The sequence below is a fragment of the Cebidichthys violaceus genome, unplaced genomic scaffold (genome assembly GCF_023349555.1).
Source record: "Cebidichthys violaceus isolate CVI_PGR_0920_01 unplaced genomic scaffold, fCebVio1.0.p SCAF_125, whole genome shotgun sequence".
Lineage (NCBI taxonomy): Eukaryota > Metazoa > Chordata > Actinopteri > Perciformes > Stichaeidae > Cebidichthys > Cebidichthys violaceus.
Window position 1 is genome coordinate 252,244 of NW_027176291.1, and position 21,090 is coordinate 273,333.

At 41.3% G+C, this 21,090-nt stretch overlaps 1 protein-coding gene across 1 annotated transcript in view; it reads left to right on the top strand.

Moving 5' to 3' along the window:
* Positions 1 to 952: 952 nt before the first annotated feature.
* ncoa1 (nuclear receptor coactivator 1) overlaps positions 953 to 21,090 on the top strand; it is a 46,479-nt gene continuing 26,341 nt past the window's right edge. Inside the window, exon 1 of the mRNA XM_068706934.1 lies at positions 953 to 1,043. The gene's annotated coding sequence lies outside the window, so the exon portion shown is untranslated. The remainder of the gene's footprint in view (positions 1,044 to 21,090) is intronic.

Genomic DNA, 21,090 nt, shown 5'->3' on the forward strand with positions numbered 1-21,090 from the left:
GTGTGTGTGTGTGTGTGTGTGTGTGTGTGTATTCAATGCTGTTGTGGTGAATCCAAAGATCCTGACCACCTAATGATGGTCATAAACATACTGTACCCTCATGAATTATGGAGCTACAGTGCATCAGACAGTATGCATCACTATGTACCAGACACTATGGATTCTGCACAGTGCACCAACACACGCACACGCACGCGCGCACACGTACACACAGCTGCAGGAGGCCTGTAGTTTGAACAGTGCATCATTCAACACATGCACTAGTCAATTTACTCTCTGTGGCGTCGTCAAAACACACACGCATATTCCCTGTATCGTATCAATATACACGTCTCGTGAACAATAACAATAGGGGCTTCATGCTATCAACACAGAAGCTTCTGCCCGATGCCGTCACCGTGAACGCGCCTCGACGTTCCGCGCGCACGAGCAGCCCTGTTTGTTTGTGTTGAGAGATTTGGAAATGGCGGAGAGCAGAGACCAAAGCGATAACTTGGGTTTGCAAACGCGAGTGCGCCGTCATTGAAACGCAGATACCACCCACAAGAGATTCTGAGTTGCTCTCGGTTCGCCTCCACCGATGGGATACAAGTCGGACGCAGCGACAAAACGGGGCTTTTTGCAACAAGGTTTGGATTTAGCGGAGCTGGTTAGCTGGCTAAGCTAACCGTGCTAGCAGCCTGGCGTCAGCTAGCCTCAAGTCGTGTGTTTGATTTCAGCTACGCAGGCTTGTTTGTCAACACAAGCTGACGTTAAATTGATAGCGAGCCAAGCTAACACGCAACTTTTCTGCCCCCCGGTTGCCAAGCTAATCTACTTGGAGTTTTGTAACATGATTGCCACGGCTCACCGCAAAATAATGAATCCAAAGTAACAGTGGATTAAAAAAAACAAAAACTAAAGACATCTGACGCGAGCAAGCAGTTAGTTAAGCTGGTAATGCTAAAGTTAGCCAACTGCATGGGAAATAATCACCCTGCGTGAGAATCTGCAGCAGGACCTCGTGGGGCTGGATCTTTATTTACAAGCGGACGACAAAACAGGTAAGAGAGTAACAGCCGCTAACGTTTAGTGCATGACACCGTGTCATCCTCACTGCAGTGCAGGTTATGCTCGAGGGCCTCCTCACATCCCTGACTCATTGTTGATTTTTCCACACAACGTCGCCACAAAGCACCGACACCATCTCGGTGCTTCGCTGGGACATTGTGCTCCTTCGCCACCTGCATAGAAACACACCAGGCGTGTTGCTTATGTAAGACGGTGCGAACGGCCTCAAGGTGTCGTCGCAGTTCGTTTCGATTGACCCGCAACTCGCGTCCCGCACGCGAATAAACATAAAGGGCATCTTGACCTCTTTGTATTTATGGCCATAAAAAGCCTCTATTCATGTTTACATAACTCACAAACACAACTGGTGTGCGGTGTCAGCAGCACGCAGAGAGAACATGATGCCCTCAGAATAACGGAAGAAATTCACCTGAGTTGACCTCACTTTCTAATGTTTCTATTGTGAGTCGTGGTGTTTCGTAGTCCTGCAGATATTTTCGAAGGCGTTAAATCCTTAATCTAAAATCTTAAATTCGGATGACAAAAACATATTGATTGTAAACGTGAATGCATTGTTAAAAATAGATGGAATTATGAATTTCTTTGTTTATTTCATTGCTATTCAACTGTATGAAAGGGAAAGAAAAGGTCTTACTTAGATGCATTGTTTTGGTAATAAACAGTGTTGTATAATTCATAAATCTTAAAGGGACAGTGTGTAGGATTTAATGACATCTAGTGGTGTGGTTGCAGATTGCAACCGACTGAATAAATCCTCCTTACCAAGACTGCGGCAACGTAAGTTGCCAGGTTTCAAACCCGTTCGTCTTGCTTAGAGGTTGACTTCCTCACCACAATAACACTACTATGGGAGCAATGAAATGAAGAGGGCTGCTGGCGGTATACGGTCTTGGACTCTGCTGCTCACGTTGCCGCAATTTCACAAGCGCGTCTGGGAACTATGGTGTAATGGTAAAAATATGCAACGGTGACTTTCAGGTGAAGCTAGAGCCAGTGTTTTGGATGCAGTGAAGAGGACCCACTCCCTATGAAGGGCTCATTCTAAGCTAAAGAAAACACAACACTTGTGCTCTCTGCAAATCGATCCCCCGAAAGGCTACACATTGGCCCTTTCTAGAGGAGGGATGTAATGTATTGTGTGAGTGTCTGCAGTGTTGTAGAAGAGGAAACTGGTGATAATAACAAACATTAATAGTACTGCAATAGTTTGGTTATAAAGGCTGTTTGGTTTAGTATTACTTACAAATTTGGCCTTTGTGTGCTAGAAATGAAGGAGGATAACACAGAAAGGCTTTGGGAATGGATGGACATATATCGTACTCTTTATTTGTGTTTGTTCATCAAGTTTTATTGTTAATTTTCATATTTTCTATTTTTAAATGATGTCTTTTACTATTGCACTATGTTGCATCAATCACCAAGCCAAGTTCCTTGTATGTGTAACACACTTGGCAATGAACCGTTTCTGATCTGATGCATGTCAAGAGTTCTTTCTCTAAAGTGTAAACAGAAATCTGCTAACTATGCTGAAATAACGTAAATATGTTTCGTCTACGATGGAGGGGAAACGGTGTTTGAGTAGAACCCATTTCAGCGCAGTAAAGTTTCTGTAAAGCTTTTCTATTGGCTGAGTTCAGACTTGTGAATTGTGATGCAAAGCAACTGCAACAACAACAACTCAAAGCTATTTGAGCTTATGGGAGGTTAAGTCAGGTCAGTTATATTTATAAAGTGAGGCAAATCTTTACTTTTTGAAGTTATGTAAGGTTGGTAAATGTCCAGACACCACAGTTTGATCAGTGGAAATTACCACACAATGCTTTTAATATGCAAGCTAGTTTTGTGTAGTCCTGTGAATCATATTGAATGCTTAACTCTTTTTTTAAAATTAAAATCTTTAAATTGAAGACATTAAATCATGTTGCAACTGACTACTTAGTTTAGCTTGAACACGCTCGGTGATAGCAGGTCGTTTGTGTAGTATTGGTATGGCAGACTTTTCCGTGCTGTAGGTGAAAGTGTTGTAGCTGGGCCTCTTTAGGGTGAGATGTAGCCCAGATAACAGGCCAGGATATGGAGTTCAATGTAGGCCTCAGTTATTCTGTTCAAAGTTTGCAACTCTGCTGGCTCTCATATTACATCCGAACCGTAAACAACACAACTAAACCACTGTAATAATGAAGGGGAAAAGAATCAGAATTATTTTACCGCTCCAAATAATAGACCCAGATCAGACAATGCATACAAACACATACCTATCAATGATGGATGAACATTCTCTACACCCAAAATTCAACTGTAATATTAAGAAGCGATGAGGACCCTTAACCAGATCTTGTCACAGCGCGGTGACATGCTAAAGCGCCGTAGTTATACCTTCTCCTCCCTGGTAAATGGAGACAGTTTGTGCATACTGATGAGGATGTGGAGGCAGATGAGGGTGGAGGTTGTTGCTGCTTGATGGTTAGCACAGAATCCTATGTGGTTCATATTTATTATAATGCGAGCAATGGCAAATTTCTTTACGAGCCCTCAGACACAAGCTGTTAAAGCTACCTAAGGATGAGCCACACTGTTGGGAGTGGGGAGCCCTCCTTCCTAGCTAAGCTCTCTGTGTCTGTATGGAGAATGAGCAGCCATTTTAGCACTCAGCACTGCTGCAGCTTGGCTGCCACTGTCACAGCATTCTGCTGCTGGAGCTGTAGTACGTTTCCATGCTGTTTGCCCCCCCCCAACCACACACACACACACACACACACACACACACACACACACACACACACACACTCACTCAAGGACACCTGCAACCAGCCAGTGGAAATCTCACAGTGATGTTTTTACTGAGGGTCAGAATAACCAGCAGATACTGGCGACCGCTGTCTGAGGAGGCAGATGGATCAGTTAGGCTCACCTGACACTGGCTGGCAACTTCTTTTTTGTTGGGACGATAGCATACGAATGTCTCAGCGTTCACAGTTGTCAGTGTCTGGCAACTTAGTGATTCGTGTTGAAATTTGATAGCAGCACAAAGTTTCCTATTTAGCACCAAGATGTGAGACAGAACCTGAATCTCTCTCTAAATCAGCGTCTCTCATTGTTCTTAAGTCACTTGTCTTTAATCTTTAAGCATTTTGGATTTTTTTGTCTTCATTATGCTGGCGTATCTTGCTCTTGTGAATAATGTCAATCTCTTGGATGGATAAGTTGATGTTCGATAGAGGTTTTGAAATGTCTCGTTCATAAGATGCCATGCGGACATGAACTATTCTGCATCGATGCAGTGACGGGACATCATCAGGAGTTTGGTTTCATTTCAGAGCGGTGTGTGCCTTTACTGCATTTTACCATTGTGCACTAATATAGCAGATTGTGTGAGTATTTCAGACAGAGACCCTATAATGTCGAGCTCTGTAAACTGTAAGCGGCTCATCACAGCTGTAGGCCTACAACCGCTCTGCACGCGAACTTGAAGCAAAAGCGTCCCGGAGCGCTTTGTCAAGACCGCACCGTGTCCTGTTTACTTTTTGTCCCCATCCAAGCGTGATGGTATATCAGCATTATCAAACACAGAACGTGTTTCTGTTAGTGGTAGTCGCTTCAAATTGATCTTTGTACAGCCATTCATGATTCCCAGACGATGGAACCTGATGACTTCGGTGACACCCTCTCTTTTCCTTTGTCTGCGAGTCCCTCGGGTGTGTTTTGAAATATATATTCATATTGCCAACAGACTGTTCACACCATGGGTTCATTGAAGTATGCGAAGCGAGGGCCAGCCCCTGTTTCCAGGCATCCCGCAGATGCTCTCACAAACAGGCCTCACTCGGATGAGATGACCACATATTGGGAATCTAAACGGTTACTGTCTTGCATGAAAACATTAAAACGTAAGAAAGGGACATGTTGACAGTACTCAAAACATTCTCTCTGATGTAAAACCATGAACGGTAAAACTATTTCTACAGTAGAAGTCCTGCATTCAAATATTTTAAGAGGCATTATCAGTGCAGTGCACTTAACTTAACTTTTGTTTAAGGTGGAGCGTTCATTGCTATGATGCTATATAGTTAAAGAAATATGAATGGCTCGTATGTTAACTGTTATATTTTGTTGTTTTCTGAACAGGCATGTGTTCTGACCCTAAACTTTGCCCTCGCTGGCTGTACACACTCTTTCAATGTGCTGACCAAATGAAAGAAAAACAGATTCTGCATGAAATGGACTTAGTGCTGGCTGCATTTCTGCTTTCATATACGTATGTCTTAGAAATGTGCGAGTGAAAATATTGGTGGTTTTCCAGTGTTTCAGACCATCTTTGATTAAGGGTGCTCCGATCAGCATTTTTTGAGCCGATCTCCGATCAGTGGAAGCTCTACGGGCCAATCCGATCACGGGGTCTGTTTGATGCCATTTCTCAGCACTGGTCAACAAGCGATTCTGCTTGTATCCATTGTATCGTTTTTAATAGACAATCAGTGAGTTTCGCTTGCAGCATGCAGAAAAAAAAAAGATCATACAGGCGCCAAAACTATCGCTGCAGAACTCCACAGCTCCAGAACCGGCAATAGTCCCGTCACAGGATGTGTGACGTCGGCAGATTAACCCACGCGGGTCATGCTTCAACTTTTTTGGTGCTTGATACAAAAAGGACAACCTTGCACGGTACTCATTTTCCATGACTCAATTATCCAGTGTTTTCTTATAAATGATCCGTGCATCAGCCGATCAAACTATTCAGAATAAATATCGTTGGCTGTTGATGGCAGCACCCTGATCTAGGAGCTCTCGTTTCTGCAAAGCTGAAACACATCGGCTCTTGCTGCAGCACCGGTTGCTGTATGTCGTGGTTTGTCCCTCGACTCCGGCACTCTGAGTCAATGTGAGGCGGCAACACACTCGCACACGTAGACATGCGCACCGTCTTCAGCCGCTGTAAGCGAGCAGAATGCGGTGAAAAGAAGAGAAGAGCGGCGCTTCGCCGACTACTTGCTGCCTTCCCCTGCTGTCAGAGAGATGGCCTACATTATCGCCTAGAGAAAAGAGAAAAAAAAAAAAAGGCTTGTGCAGCAGACTGTGAATTCGTGAGGGTTGGGAGGAAATGGAGGGAAGGAGAAAGGTAAAGGCTGAAGAATGAGAGAAACAGAAAGACCACATACGGGAGGAAATTGATAGGGCAAGTGAGAAAACAGAGCAAGGAAAATGGTCGTTGTGATTGAGTTAACAGTCAAGCCCCTCGTTTTCTGAACAACGTTGAGTCACAATAACAAGAGTGAAACAATAGTTTTATTTTTCCTGTGTGGATTTGGTAGGTGTTTGCCAGAATTATAACACTGGAAAATGATAAACAGCAATGCAGAAAAGTTATATTTTTATTGCTTCATTGTTGCTGATGTGCCTGGATGCGTCTGTGCCCGGGGGACGCTGTCAAGTGAATTGGAGGAAGTTTTAACAGTTGTGGGTATCTCACCTTCGATGGGAAGTGAACGGTGTGTAATGAACATATGGTGGTGTGAACACCTTTTGTGAAGTGGAGCTTAAAGGCGTTTATGTGCCTGGCTTTTTAAACGGGTGGGCGTTGAGATGCTTCCAAAGTTTCACTAAGATGTTGCGGTGCAAATTGCAGGCAGCAGCACTTAAAAGTTGTCTTGCATATTTGTTATTTCTGCTCTTGAGAATGCTTGAACTTGGCATCCCACTCACTTTTTTTGTTGTTCTTGTGGTATAGCTTTTTATTACTGAATCCCTAAAGGAGATGAAGGGCCCTAGGCCTCCAGTTTTCTTAATTTAAAATTAAATTTGGCTTGCCCTCAAAGGCTTTTGTGTACAACAGGTTCAAATGCCAGCATTTTAGTTGAGATTGCGATTCAGGTGAAGATGAAGCCAGGAATACATTTTAGATGGTGAGATCCTAAACAAAGACAAAACATCCAATACCACAGGACAAACATTTTTTATCTCGTCGTACTATATGTTGGTGCCAGCCAAGAATGCTGTACATATGCTACTATAATAAATCAGACCAAACATGATTGATAGTACTGCATTCTTACTTCACCATTTAGCCTGAAAGGTGCTCAAATACAGGTATTACTTATCTGCAGTTAATATGCGCATACAGCTCACCCGTACACATTGATAATATGTTCTTTGTATGTTGTTTTCCACATTGTGACGCTTCAAAGAGTCTTGTTAGACCCTTGTGCATTCAGGGATTTCTTTTGAAGTTGCCTGAACTTGGTTCATTTTTGCATAACAATTGGCTCATCTACCCGTGTTGGAATTACAAACTTTATGCATAAAAAGCCCACATGAACAATAACTAGTGGGCGTTGACTGTGTCTGACTAGAGTCCTGCTCACAGTGTTGAGGACCAGGCAGCGTGGATCGGCACCTGAGAGGGCTTTAAATTAGTAGAACCTTTATGCTTTTTGCAAGCAATACAGTGAAAGTTATGTGAATAAACAGTATGAACATTTTATTTAAAATATCAATGCATTTAAAAATAAATAAATGTATTATTATTGTATCCTCTATTCAAACAAAGGCTACCTTTTAGTCAGTCTGTCTGTTTGGTGTGACAATATTAATTATTATGATCTTATCTTATAATAATAATAATATCACAGTCCAAAATCATATCCATAACTAGGCCTTTACCGAATAGTTTGAAGCTTAGTTTATAATGTTGACTTATTATTGGTTACTTACAGAAACTGTCTCTCCCAGCAAGCAAGGCGCCTCCTTGTCTCTGTCCAAAAGTCCAAATTTATTGAAAAAAATTCACAACATGTTTTCATCGAACACATGTTGGTCAAAAGCGTTCTTCCGCAAGCCACTGCGAGACAGGCCCCTGCATTAACGGAGTGGTCTAGCAGCAATCTAACAGCACCATAACATTAGATTAACACAATAACACAAAATCATATTTCCCCCATTTTTTTTAGGGTGATGACATCATTAAATATGACGTAAGGCATTTAAAGCTTCATTCAAAAACCGTATCAAAACTTTGAATGTGAATCCACAACGTCAACTACTCTTATAGAGCGCAGAGCAAAGTTTTGGTGAGCAGTCGTGTGGTTAACAGGGATCAGCGGCCTTGAGATCTACAATGCAAGTGGTGGGTGCGTTGAAGCTACAGTAAGAGTAATTGCAGCGTGTCGTCTAGACTGTGGCTATTGATGGATGGAAGCAAAGCACCAAGAGGAAAGGAAGTGGTCTTGTTTTGTGTGTAGTGTAATGTGGCGCAATTAACTACTGTTTGTGATCTGGATATTCAGATGCTGGCTGAACGCGTGCGGCCATTTTGCATGCCACAGGTGTTTTCACACCAGTATTCTGGCTGTTTGCATCTGTTTTTAGTAGATGCTGTTGCAGTCCATGATACCTCTCCACCCACTCATGGTGTTGCAGATACCGCATCCTAGTACCAGTTATTGTACGCAGCCAAAGCTCCATTGTCATAAACACCTGTGTTTATGCAGGTGTCTAAATGGCAAGGGTTTTCCCAGAAGTTTTTTGTAACCTAACCGTGATTAGAAGAACCACAAAAGTACAAAGAGCTGCTGGAAAATGGGAGTAGCCGGCAACAATTATGAGACAGCATGTGCATGCAGAGGCTCATCACGTGAGGGCTATTTAAATGTTGTGTTTGTGATCCTGACTGATGTCGGTATGCTGCAAACCTGCTTTACAGGAAGAGCTTTGCAGTTATGATTATTGGTTTTGGTTGTTACTGTGAAGAAGCTGGTTTGCATGGCTGACATGTTTTTGTCATGAACAGAGGTCTGCCTGAGGTCATGTGGTCAGTTTAGGGACAATAAAGATGCTTTTTAGTTGAGCCCGACCAATACGGGATTTTCCGTGCATATGCCTTTTCGAAGATGCGTGAATGTATTCAACCGGTCGGCCAGTCAGTTTGGTACAAACGAGCTTGTTTCCCATAATTGTAATAACGTTGGTGATTCCACAACCTTTCCTCTTGTGCAGAGGTCTTCAACAGGGGGTCCGCGACCCCTAGGGGGTCCGAGGAGGTACTGTAGGGGGTCTGTGACGTTTTTGGTTGATTAGACAATTTTATAATTTTTTCTTTTTTTATCACAAATTACATACATATTAACATGAATCCAACAAATGGATAAATGGAGGCAGAAGATGTTATCTTTCAGTCAGAAATGCACACATTCAGCGACACACAGGAGCTCTCTAGGACCCGCCCCTATCGCTGCTGTGCCAATCACAAGGCCGCATGTAACATGCTGGCTCTGTCAGGTTTCCCATGATTGACCGAGAGCCTATTCAGTCCCCAGCTGACTAAGATCCCAGACACAAGGACGCATGCTGCAATATTATTTGAAAAGAAGATACCGTTGTAAAAATGACATTTACTTCACCCACGAATCCTTGTGCAATCATTTTTGCAAGATATTCCTGGCTAAAACACTGCAGCTCCTATCCAAGTGTGTGGACATTGTTATGAGCGAAAATGGATCATTTTGTAACTCGACCAAAAAACATGAATCTGTCCATTATTTTAATAGTTCAGTATTGTATGCAAGATAACGGGTATGTTTATGCATGGCAGTGGCACTAATAGACCATCACTCGTTTCCACATTTATGTTTAAAATAAAAAAGTCTATTTGAATAGCTTGTATGCATGATTATCATGCAATTGACAAACAATGTTGATATTGGCATTGGTATCAGTTGACAAGGCATGTTTTATAAATGGCAGTGACACGGCCACCCTACTCACTGTACCTTGCACATGTTTGAAATAAAAACATGAATATTTGAAGAACCTGTGTATAATTTGGATAGCTTAGTATTGAATGCACAATAACAAAGTATGTTTATACATGGCACTAGGCCCAGTTTAATACAAAACACAATTTTATACAATATATATAGTAGGGGGTCCCTGCTCCATCTCTCTTTCAGTTTATGGGTCCTTGGCCTGAAAAACGTTGAAGACCCCTGATCTAGTGCAATCACCAGGTAAAGAGTTTACATGTCCAATACTTTTGGTTTATGACCAAATACTTCCCCATCGCCTTAGCTGTCCCTGGAGTTTAGCACCAATTAGTAGCCTGTTTCTTAGATTCTTACTTGACCTCGATCATAATTGCTTACGTTGATATTGCCCGTTATGTTCACATGCCTGCTTGTTTACAAGAGAATCTCACCAACATTTTAGCCAACATGGTGTCAGAATACAGCAGGGTTTTCACTACCATAATACGTTTGGGGCATTGTGCAGACATTGTGTATTTTTGTTTACAGAGCCTAAGTATTATTATTTTGGTTGTATGGCTTTATTTTTTTTATTATAGTTATTTAATTAAAAAGTTTGACATTCCTGAGACATTTGACATTGCTGAGGCTATACTTGCATTATTATGCTATTAAAGGTTTAACTTATTTGATGATAATAGTAATAACTATTTATATAGCACCGAGTTTACAAAGTGCTTTGACAGACAAAGCAGCAAAAACAAGGCAACAATAACAGAAAGCTCAGTGAGACGGTAATCATTTCGGTCACCTCCTTTCCTCAGTTATTCTCTCTCCTCCTATAATCCCTCTGGCTGTGGCTATTTATTTACTGTATAATACGTTTTCCTGCATAATTAGAGCTGAAGCATGTTGCCTGTTTTAAAATAAATGTATAAACAGAAGTGTATTTAAATATTGTGGGGGTTGTTGCACTGTGTTGTTACTTTGATCTTATTCTGGAATCTTAAGTATTTCTGTATAGGCTATGGTGAGTAGCCTAGTTTAGCTCAACTTTCCTCTGATGACATGCAAAGAAATGTCCGTCCAGCTTTGCTTGTTCCTCTGCCCCTCCCTCTGGGGCTCCTTCACTGAGCCACGCTTTTCACCACAACTTTTTTTTTTGTTTTGGCTGCACCTGACGAGTAAATATGTGTTGTGGAAAAACTGGTTTGGTGACTCCGCTAATGATCACTGCAGTGTCCACACAAAGGGAATCATATCACTGACTGCATACAGGAAAGCACTTTACTTTGTCAAATAGGGACGAGGAGAGATGCTGTGTTTGCCCGTTCTGCAAAGGTCTGATTACTCTTAAACCGGCCGTTGGTGAGTAATTCCTCCGTTTCCTCATTCTTGAATTTCTCCTTTGACCTTGATTTTAAGAGCCTAAAGACATGATGCCATTTTAATGATGGGAGCATTTTAACCCAATGGGACCTTCCAGTCTTTGTTATCTTTGATGGAGGTGAAACAGACATTTTGATACGTCAACAGTGTCAGCTCTGTGATTCTGTTGTCAGGCATGCAGGGGTGAGGAGTTGAGGTCGAGAACATCTGGAGTAATGATAAAGACGATGTAGCATTCGTTGTGTTTGTTCAATATTTTATTGCAAACAAAATGAAACCGAAAAGCATAAAATCCTCATGTTGTAGAAGCTGGACCCTGCAAAATGTTTGGCATTTCTGCTTGAAAAATGACTGAAATTATGAATTGATGATTGAAATAGTTGCAGATTCATTTTCTGTCAATCGACTCATCGCTACAAGCCATTAGTCAATTTTAACAATGCAATTTCATTAACCTTCTAAAACAACATAATTAAAACCTGCACTAGTCTAAAATGAAAGTCGGTGTGTGAACGTCTCCTGTTAGTAACTGATGAGACAGGAAAGTCGTAACTAGTGAGGTAAATTCTAAGGCGTGCCGAGTGTATTTACTGTACTGCTTACTGCTCCCACTCCCACAGGAGTTTTACCTTCTTTTTAAAAAAACGTGTTGGATGACAGGAACGCCACCACCTAAGGCTAAAAATAAAAGTGAAATTGATGTCCATATAATCATTATATGAGGGATGCATTATATTATAATGCATCCCTCATAGACAGAGGACTATGGTTTTGTTTTTCAGAGGGACAGTGCTGAGCGTGTTTGTGTGTGCTCTCTTGTTTTTTGAAAATGTTTGCTGAACATCCAGTGTCAAGTGCCATATTTAAACAAACAAATGTTAAAAGATAAGGCAGGATCCATCGAATTTCCTGAAACCGCCTGCATCATGGGACGCATAGGGCTGTAATTATTGTGCTATACAACCGGCCATTAGCCGTAATCATCCACGACATAATGGAAGCTGTCACGTTCAAAGAATGTGGCCTTAAGTGGAGCAGCATTTCGAGAAGCTGGACACGGATTAACGTGTGTTTTGCAACCAGTTTTTGGGTGACACAACCACTGCTTCAGATCATTAAAAAAAGATTTTGTTTTGGATTTTACACAGAATTGACGTTTTGAGGAAGAAAAAAACGTCAATACACGTGGACCTGAGGACATCACAGACATCTGTGGGCGTTGTGGTTGATTGAGTTAAGGACAATTCTGTCCCTCCCAGTTTAACTAGAAGTCTTTACCAACGCCAAAGACGATCCGCAAACCAAATGCGACGGTTCTCCTCGAGACAGTTCTTCCACACAGACCAGTTCAGCCTCACTGTGCGGTGCTTCTGCAGCTCCCTTTGATACGCTAGCTGTCAGTAGGTGACGGCAAGTATATAAAATGCAGTGGGCAATATGTTTTGAAAATACAACTGATCAATCAGGTTTTTTTTAAAGGTGTGTATGTTGCCATTGTCACATAATAAGGTGTGAGACCACAAATATGTTGGGAGGGCTTAAACATATGATGCAATGACTGCTGTTAGATAGTTATTAGGTAGTTAAAGAGCAGACCTCCAATATTTGGACTCTCTCTTTGACCTTCTTCTGGCTTATAATGTGTGCTTGTGTAAGCCGGCTGACCTTTTCCACGTAGTCCTTGTACTTATTTACAAGCGTTGATAGATGAGGCATGAAGACCGTCGCGCTGTTCCAAAACAAGCCGGTGTCATCCGGGCTACCGGAGCCCAGACCCGGGGAAGGACGGACGGAGCCTCGTCTGAAAGTCAAAGGTATCGAGGACGGTGTGAAGTTGCTGTTCCGTCTTTTGACAAAATTGTATGGTTGAATACTTTGCATCATCAAAGGAAATGGGGGCAGGTGTTCTATGGCCTGTTGAAAATGCACCACCTTCTCCCCGATCATACCTGAGGACCAAGTGCACGAATCTTTGCGTCATTTAGCTGCAAATCTGATAAGATCCTCTTAATCCTTTGAACATGTTAATATGACACAGACTTGTTACATTTAAACAGGGTTTCTTGAATCGTGCTCAAGGCGAAGAGGAGGTGAAGTTTGATACGCATTGTTTTTACAGATGTTTATCTACAGTACAAATGTTGGCAGGGTGCAAACTCCACATCTGGAGTGAGTCCCATCTCTGTCATCCTTATCTGATACCTGTGAAGGGATGGCCTGCTGATTTTGTCACACGAGCCAATGAAATTTCAACGTTGCATGCCGTCCTTATCTTAAGTGTTTTTTCTGCTATTTTGGATTTATTCAAATAGTATATCAATTACTCACCCTGTGTTATCTTGAATGCTTGAAGAAAACTTTATTTCTCGCATGCCTCTTTGTGAACCAAGACTTGCGCATTTAACAAAAGCAAAACTATATCATAACACTTGTTTACAAACTCTCTCAGTGAAATCTGAGGCTCATTTTTCCAGTTTTAGACTCACTACTTCCCAAACACCTTACTATTTATAACACTTCCGTATAAAGACCTGAGACGGTTTACCAGCATGTTGTGTCTTGGGTCTCGTCCAACTCCAGGTGGTTCGCTTGGTCGATTAAACACTTGTTTGAGGGTGTACAACAAAAAATAAAATAAAAATATGCTTAAGGTGAGCTGGCACACTGAGAAAGTTGGGATTTCGATATCTCCTTCTTAACTCCTCCATCTTCTGATCTATCTTTTTCTTCATATTTATAAAAACGGTGATTAGGGACAGATTTTTTACGATAACTTTTACAGGGAACTTTGGACGACTGGAAGTTAAGTTAAGTGTTCCACCTCTGGAAAGATGGTCTGTTCATAAATCGTGGTCGTCTATGCAGTAGAAAGACACTACATCTTTTTGAAATGCTACATGACTGGAGGAAAAATGGGGCTGTGGTGGACCGTTTTACGCAAAAAGGTATAAAACCTGCAACAAACGAAGAATGCACTGGGCAACTGATTGTTGCAATGATCCACTTTCACGATGAATGAACTCGAATGAACGACGAAAAGAAAAATCTGCTGCATCGCATACTTACATTGTTCCCTCTTCTCCGTTCTCTTCTCCTAGTCAGAGGCCAATAGGCTTCTCCCCACACCTGAGATGTTGCCAAGTGACGGAGCGGCCGTGGAGTCATAAGCCCACCACCACCACCACTGCTCCATCATCTCCACTCCGAGCTGTTTGCCCACCGCTGAGATCTCACCCCACCCATCCCCCCTCTTCCTCTCTTTATCTTTGCTCTGAGTCCTGGACAAGGCCAACCACATCCAACCACATGACTCACCCAGTGGAGCCCTAGATCAAGTAGGTAAATACGACTGCAGTACGTCTCACTCTGAAGCCACGCGTGAACACGGTGATGCCTTGCACAGCCGCGCGTGTAATTTCGGGAGGTTGTCCTTTTCACTAAATATTCCTCGAATACTATTATCATGTTATTTACTTGATCGACTGGCAATACATTTATTATTATTTTAGTGTGTGTGTGTGTGTGTGTACTGCGCTTCTCGCTAAGGCTTAAGGCCATGCTTGATGCTTGTGGTGGGAGTGAACAGAGGTCAATATTTAGTATTCAGAGAAGTGAAGCGAGACAAAAGGACCTGGTTCATTTTGCTGTATTGAGCTGAAAATAAGACCACGGACTTAATGTGCACACATGTGCACCGTGTGCCTGGACGTGTTACAGGCTTGTTCTGTAATGTTGCTAATGGGGCTGCAACTAATGATTGTTCTGATCTGTTTTTCTGTCTGCTTCGATTAGGCGAAAAATAGTTGGTAACATAGTCTTATGTATTGTTTTTTAAGATCACCAATCCAAAACCCTAAAATATTCAATTTACATATTATATAAAAGAGAAAATGGCAGCAAATCTTCACATTTGAGAGGCTTGAACCGGCAAATATTTGCTATTATTCTTGACAAATGAGTATTATCAGAGTTGATGAAGATCATTTTTCTGTTGATCAGTTAATTGCTTAATTGTTAAGACTGTAAAGTGTATCCGTCACTGTAATTTAATATCTTCCCTGTTTAAAGTGGTACAAAGTAACCACACCTCTGCCCCTTTTCCTTATTGTATTCTAAACTTATTTTGAAATAATAATTTGTTTTCCCCACAGTCTTTGGAAATATATCCATAACGATTTATCCGAAATGCAGCTTGTAAGAGTGTATGGTGTGAATGCAGCGATAGTTTTATTGACATTTCGTGTTTTACTGTCTTACTGCCATTATTTTGTCCCTGTATGTGATTTGCAGAGCAAATTGTGAGTTGTGTTAAGACCTACATTAAAAAAAAATATATATGATAAAACTTTGGACACTCAATAATAAAACAGACCGTGGGTTAGAAGGTTTATTTTTTTGTATTTGTATTTTTTTGTATATCAATTTATTTTTGAAGAGGGCCAGTTAATCCAGGACAAAATTGATAGTTAATAGAGATAATAACTCTCTCACTAGCCTAGCTTTATCCCCCTGTGCTGTGCACTCTGAGACTTGAGGCCCCCTAAAACCGTCCGCATGACTCTGAACATCCCAGCATGTGTGACTCACCCTCCAGTAGCATTTCACGAGTTGAAGTGAGGACACGCACACCCACACTCACACTTTAAATCACACAGGGACCAGAAGAGTTCAATAAATGATGAATATTCATGTGTGAATTATGTCTGGCAGAGAACGTGTTTGAGATTGAAAATGCTCTGTGAAAAATGAGCAATGGCACACACACACACACACACACACACACACACACACACACACACACACACACACACACACACACACACACACACACACAGAGGAAGGCAGACATGCCTGTCTAAATAAATGACTTCATACAGTCATGTTATTTGAAAAAAATATTCGTAATCTTACTGATATGTTTATGGGTATATTTTGTTTCTATTTATAGGATCTAGAGGGTACATTTTCTTTTGTTCCCAGAAGGCACTTCCCTTTTATGAGCAATGTAAATACTTTTACATTTAGGTTATACATACTGCATTATTTATGATCTCACATTTCTGCTCCCATTGTTTCACAGATGAGCAAAGTGACTATGGGCAGCAGTCCACTGGCTATGTATTCTATACACTAAGGAGTCTGGCTAAGTGTGTGTGTGTGTGTGTGTGTGTGTGTGTGTGTGTGTGTGTGTGTGTGTGTGTGTGTGTGTGTGTGTGTGTGTGTGTGTGTGTGTGTTTGGAGTTGTGTGCGGAGTTGTGTGCAGTCCAAGGTAATTTCTTACTCTCTGGTAAACATCCTGGATCTGGGTGTACACAGATGGTGGGAAACAATGGGCTGGAACTTGACAGGGTTTTCAGTGGAGAAGCCGGGACTCTTAGAGGACAACACCAGTGTTTTTTTGCATGTGTTTACAAATCAGAGTATGCGTGCATTACTTGTGCCCAGTTTCCATCGCATTCCGTAATGTTTCTAACATTTCCCAACTCCTTTTAATGTCACAGTATGAAAATCTACTTATATAAGCCTTGTCAGAGTGAGAGGTGACTCATTAAAGAGATGATTATGACTTATCTTTTCAATTTGGCTTTTGTTATCAAAGCGCCAGATCGGAATTCAGCTGTGTCCGCATATGCGTGTCCACGCTTGACACTTTGATGCGACCTGCCTGATTGGCTAGTAATTGGATATATTTTGTGGTCAAACGAGCGGCTGTATAACGGCGGATAAACGCATGTTGTTTCCTATAAATTCTTCTCTGTGAAAGTCTCCCGTTATTTTTGCTGCTTGCTCTTCCTCCCTGCAGTATTAGTAGACTTGTTTTATCTAAGAATGGCTGCTAACAAAGCTCCACAATATCCCCAATAAACACATTTTGCTATACAGCAAATAAAGTATTCACCCCCCTTGGACTTTTCTCCATTTTGTCATGGTATAAGCACAGATTCAAATGTATTTCATTGGGATTTTATGTAATGGACCAAGACAAAATAGCCCATTATTTGGAAGTGGGGGGAAATATTACATGGTTTCCAAAATGATTTACAAATAAAAATCTGAAAAGTGTTAACATGCTTTGATCTAAACCAGTGGTTCTCAACTGGTCTGGCTGCGGGACCCACCATCACCCCTTAATGACAAGCCGCGACCCAAATTTTCAACTTCTCAAATTTATTTAATGAAAAGATGATACAGTTTGAACCTGAGCTGAACATGTCCTCTGCAGTTGTAGTAGTAGGGAGTTCTCTTGTTCCTGTCTGTCTGTCCCGGTCCCACACATGAGTAAAACTGATTTGTTTGTTACGTCTGTAGATTCGTCCATTTGTAGTGCAAAATGACCGCTTGCCTTATATCGAGCTGTGGTCTGTTGTTTGATGTCATCCAACATTTCTTCAATTCTCCTACTTATAGTGTCATTTGACAGAGGAATAGTTTTCAGTTTATCCGCTGCGGATTGATCCAACAAATGCCGCTTCAGTTTTGACGGCTTCATGCTTTCTTGTGCCAGAACCTCGCTGCACAAAACACACTGAGGTTTTTGTCCTCTTTTGTTTTCAATGTAAGAAAATCCATAACTCATGTAGTCGGTGTTGTACTTGCATTTCGCTCACTTAGCTTACTGTGAAATGGCGGGTGTGTATTAGATTTAAAAAGCATTAACGCCAAATACTGTTAAGGAGTGTGCATAACTCCGCTGCATTAAAAATCCCCTTCAAAATAAAAGCACAAGATTTTTTTTATTTTTTTTATTTTTTTCAGGCAAAGGTTTGCGACCCACTGAAAATGGGTCCCACCAATTGAGAATTACTGATCTAAACCATTCCATTGTAGCTCTGGCTGTATGTTTAGGGTCATTGTCCCGCTGGAAGATGAACCTCCGCCCCAGTCTCAAGTCTTTTGCAGACTGCATCAGATTTTCCTCAAGGATTGCCCTGTGTTTGGCTCCATCCATCTTTCCCTCCATTCTGACCAGTTTCCCTGTAGCTGCTGAAGAGAAGCATCCCCACAGCATGATGCTACCACCACCATGTTTCACTGTTGGGATGGTGTACTCAGGGTAATAAGCCGTGGGCCTCTTGGTTGCTCCTCTGATTCATTTTCTCCTTGTCCGGCTTGTCAGTTTGGGTGGACGGCCTTCTCTTGGTAGGTTTGCGGTTGTGCCATATTATTTCCATTTTCTGATGATGGATTTTACGGTGCTCCGTGAGATGTTCAAAGCTTGGGATATTTTTTTATAACCTAACCCTGCTTCATACTTCTCCACAGCTTTATCCCTGACCTGTTTGGTGAGCTCTCTAACAAACTCTGAGGCCTTCACAGAACAGGTGTATTTATACTGAGATTAAATGCAGACAGGTGGACCCTATGTACTAATTATGTAACTTGTGAAGGCAATTGGTCGCACCAGATCTTTGTTAGGGGTTTCACAGTAAAGGAGGTGAATACATATATGCACTCAACACTTTTCAGATTTTTATTTGTAAATCATTTTGGAAACCATGTAATATTTCCCCCCCACTTCCAAATAATGGACTATTTTGTGTTGGTCCATTAAATAAAATCTCAATGAAATACATTTTAATCTGTGGTTATACCATGACAAAATGTAGAAAAGTCCAAGGGGGTTGAATACTTATACTATATATTCTTCACAATAAAAGCCCCCCCCCCCCCGTTGGGTTTTCACCAGCAGTAACTAACACGATGCGAGCCACCTCGGGATGTGGTCTGGCTGATCGGATCCCAGTGCCGGCAAGATCCCAGTTAATGTGTGCTGGCATGATGAAAAATAATTAGCCGATTACTAATTCATAATTTTTGATAGCAAAAATCCAAAGGTTTCAGTTTTTTATTTGTGAATAATCATTGGTTTTCCTGGTATTCTATTACAGTAGATTGAATATATTTGGGTTTGGACAGTTGGTCGGATAAAACAAGACATTCGAAGATGACACCTTGGACTCCCTTTCTCCCTTTTAACTACAGTATTATGGATCATTGTAGTCTTTAAAGTTATTTTTTAACATGATAACTTGCTGCTTCCTTTTCTTACATTATAGGAAATTGAACACCTCTGGGTTTATGTCAACTCATGCTTTTGGGAATTGTGGTAATTTTTTCATAGTTTTCTGACATTTTTATAGATTAATTAATTGATAAGATAATCACATTCATCGATAATTGAAACGACAGTTGCAGCCCTGATTGTGATGGGAACGTTCCACTATTTTCTGACGTCGCTGATTAATAATTTACAGTGAAAGTGTTGCCGCCCTAATCACGTTTGCGTTCGCCTTTGTCATTGTTTTCGCGTGCAGGCTTTCAAATGAGTCTGCTCCGTCTTAATTAATACACAACAATAACATGTCAAGGTGAGGCAGACGTAGAACCGTTAAAGTGACAGCGGTTTGAAATACTGCCGATGATGTGAGTGGTGTGAGAGGCTTTCCATGCATAAGAAATGCTTTTAAAAGTATTCCAGGCTACATTTTGTGGTCATTTAATTTGATTTAATTGATTTTGTTTTGTTGGTTGTTGTTTATTTGGTAGTGTAGCTGGCCAGTTTAGATTTTGGGGACACCCTTTTCCTGAATATATGTGCATAAAGCAGCGTGGGATTTTGTTGCAAACTTGCGATACGGCCGACTGCGATTTTCAAAGGCGAAACGTGAGCTCTGAAGGGACAGGAGGCTGACCTGGTGGTGTGCGACGGTGTGACCGACTTCATAACTTCTAGTTTTTCTATTATTGTCAGCACTTCCCATCGAGGTTTCACACACACACAAAAAAAAAACATCTGGCGCCTTCGCATTAAAGACACATTTGTGTTTTGCATTTCTATGTATGGTATTTCATGTGAAGCACGAACGCGGGGAACATTAGCTTACCACAGCAAACGAATGGCACAGACCAGCAAACAGCAGGGCCTCTCACAGTGACAGTGTTGTGTGAGAGACGGCAGGCAGATGGTAACAAACACAGTACGCCGAAATTATTCACAGACTGCAGGGAGTGAATGACTGTAGCTGGAAGCATAAACACATTTACCGTTTAACCCTGACGGTTCGCGTCCTTGTTTATTTATTTTCAGCAGCTCTTTATCAAACTGTGGAGATGAGTTAGTTCAGGGAAAAACAAAACTTTAATACCTTGAATGCATGACAATATCCTTTTGTATGCAGTAGATTTGCAGTATTTTCGAAACTTTGAAAACTAAGAAATTGTTTTAAAACCTTACTATAGCTTTTATTGAAGCACGTCTCTGAGAACGCTTCAAGAAACTAAGATATGCTGCAGCAGGATGTAAACAGTCTTGACAGCAGTTATTAATGCAGCTGCATCAATTAAATAGTCATTACCGGTTTTCTGAATTTTTAAGCACGAATCCTTTTAAATATCAATGAAGCTTGGCTTGTAACAGTCACACATACAACAGCAGAGATTATAAATAATACAGCTAACATGGCCTTATCAGAGGACCTCGGGCTACGGGCTGGAAGCTCAGCCAGGTACACACAGAGCCTTATACATCTAGATTAAAACAAGCTTCTTGGATGCATTTACAGACATCAGATAGCTGCTTGATCCAAGACGCACAAAGTGACTACTGTAAGTGTAAATGAGGGCAGCCAAACTGCTGCATCACTGTACATCCAATTAATCTTAATCAATATTTTACTTTAAAACAATAATTTGATTTAAATCTTCAAAAACAATGAAATCCAAAATTAATAATAAATAAGGGTTCCCCTTTTTGTGATATCTCTTAAAGTAATTCATATTTTAATGTTGACACTATAGTAATGTGCTGTAGTGAACCCGCTGACATTATGAGCACTGGTCAAACAGTGTTTTTTCATGATGATTGCACTCCAATACTCCACCTGTATTCATGCAG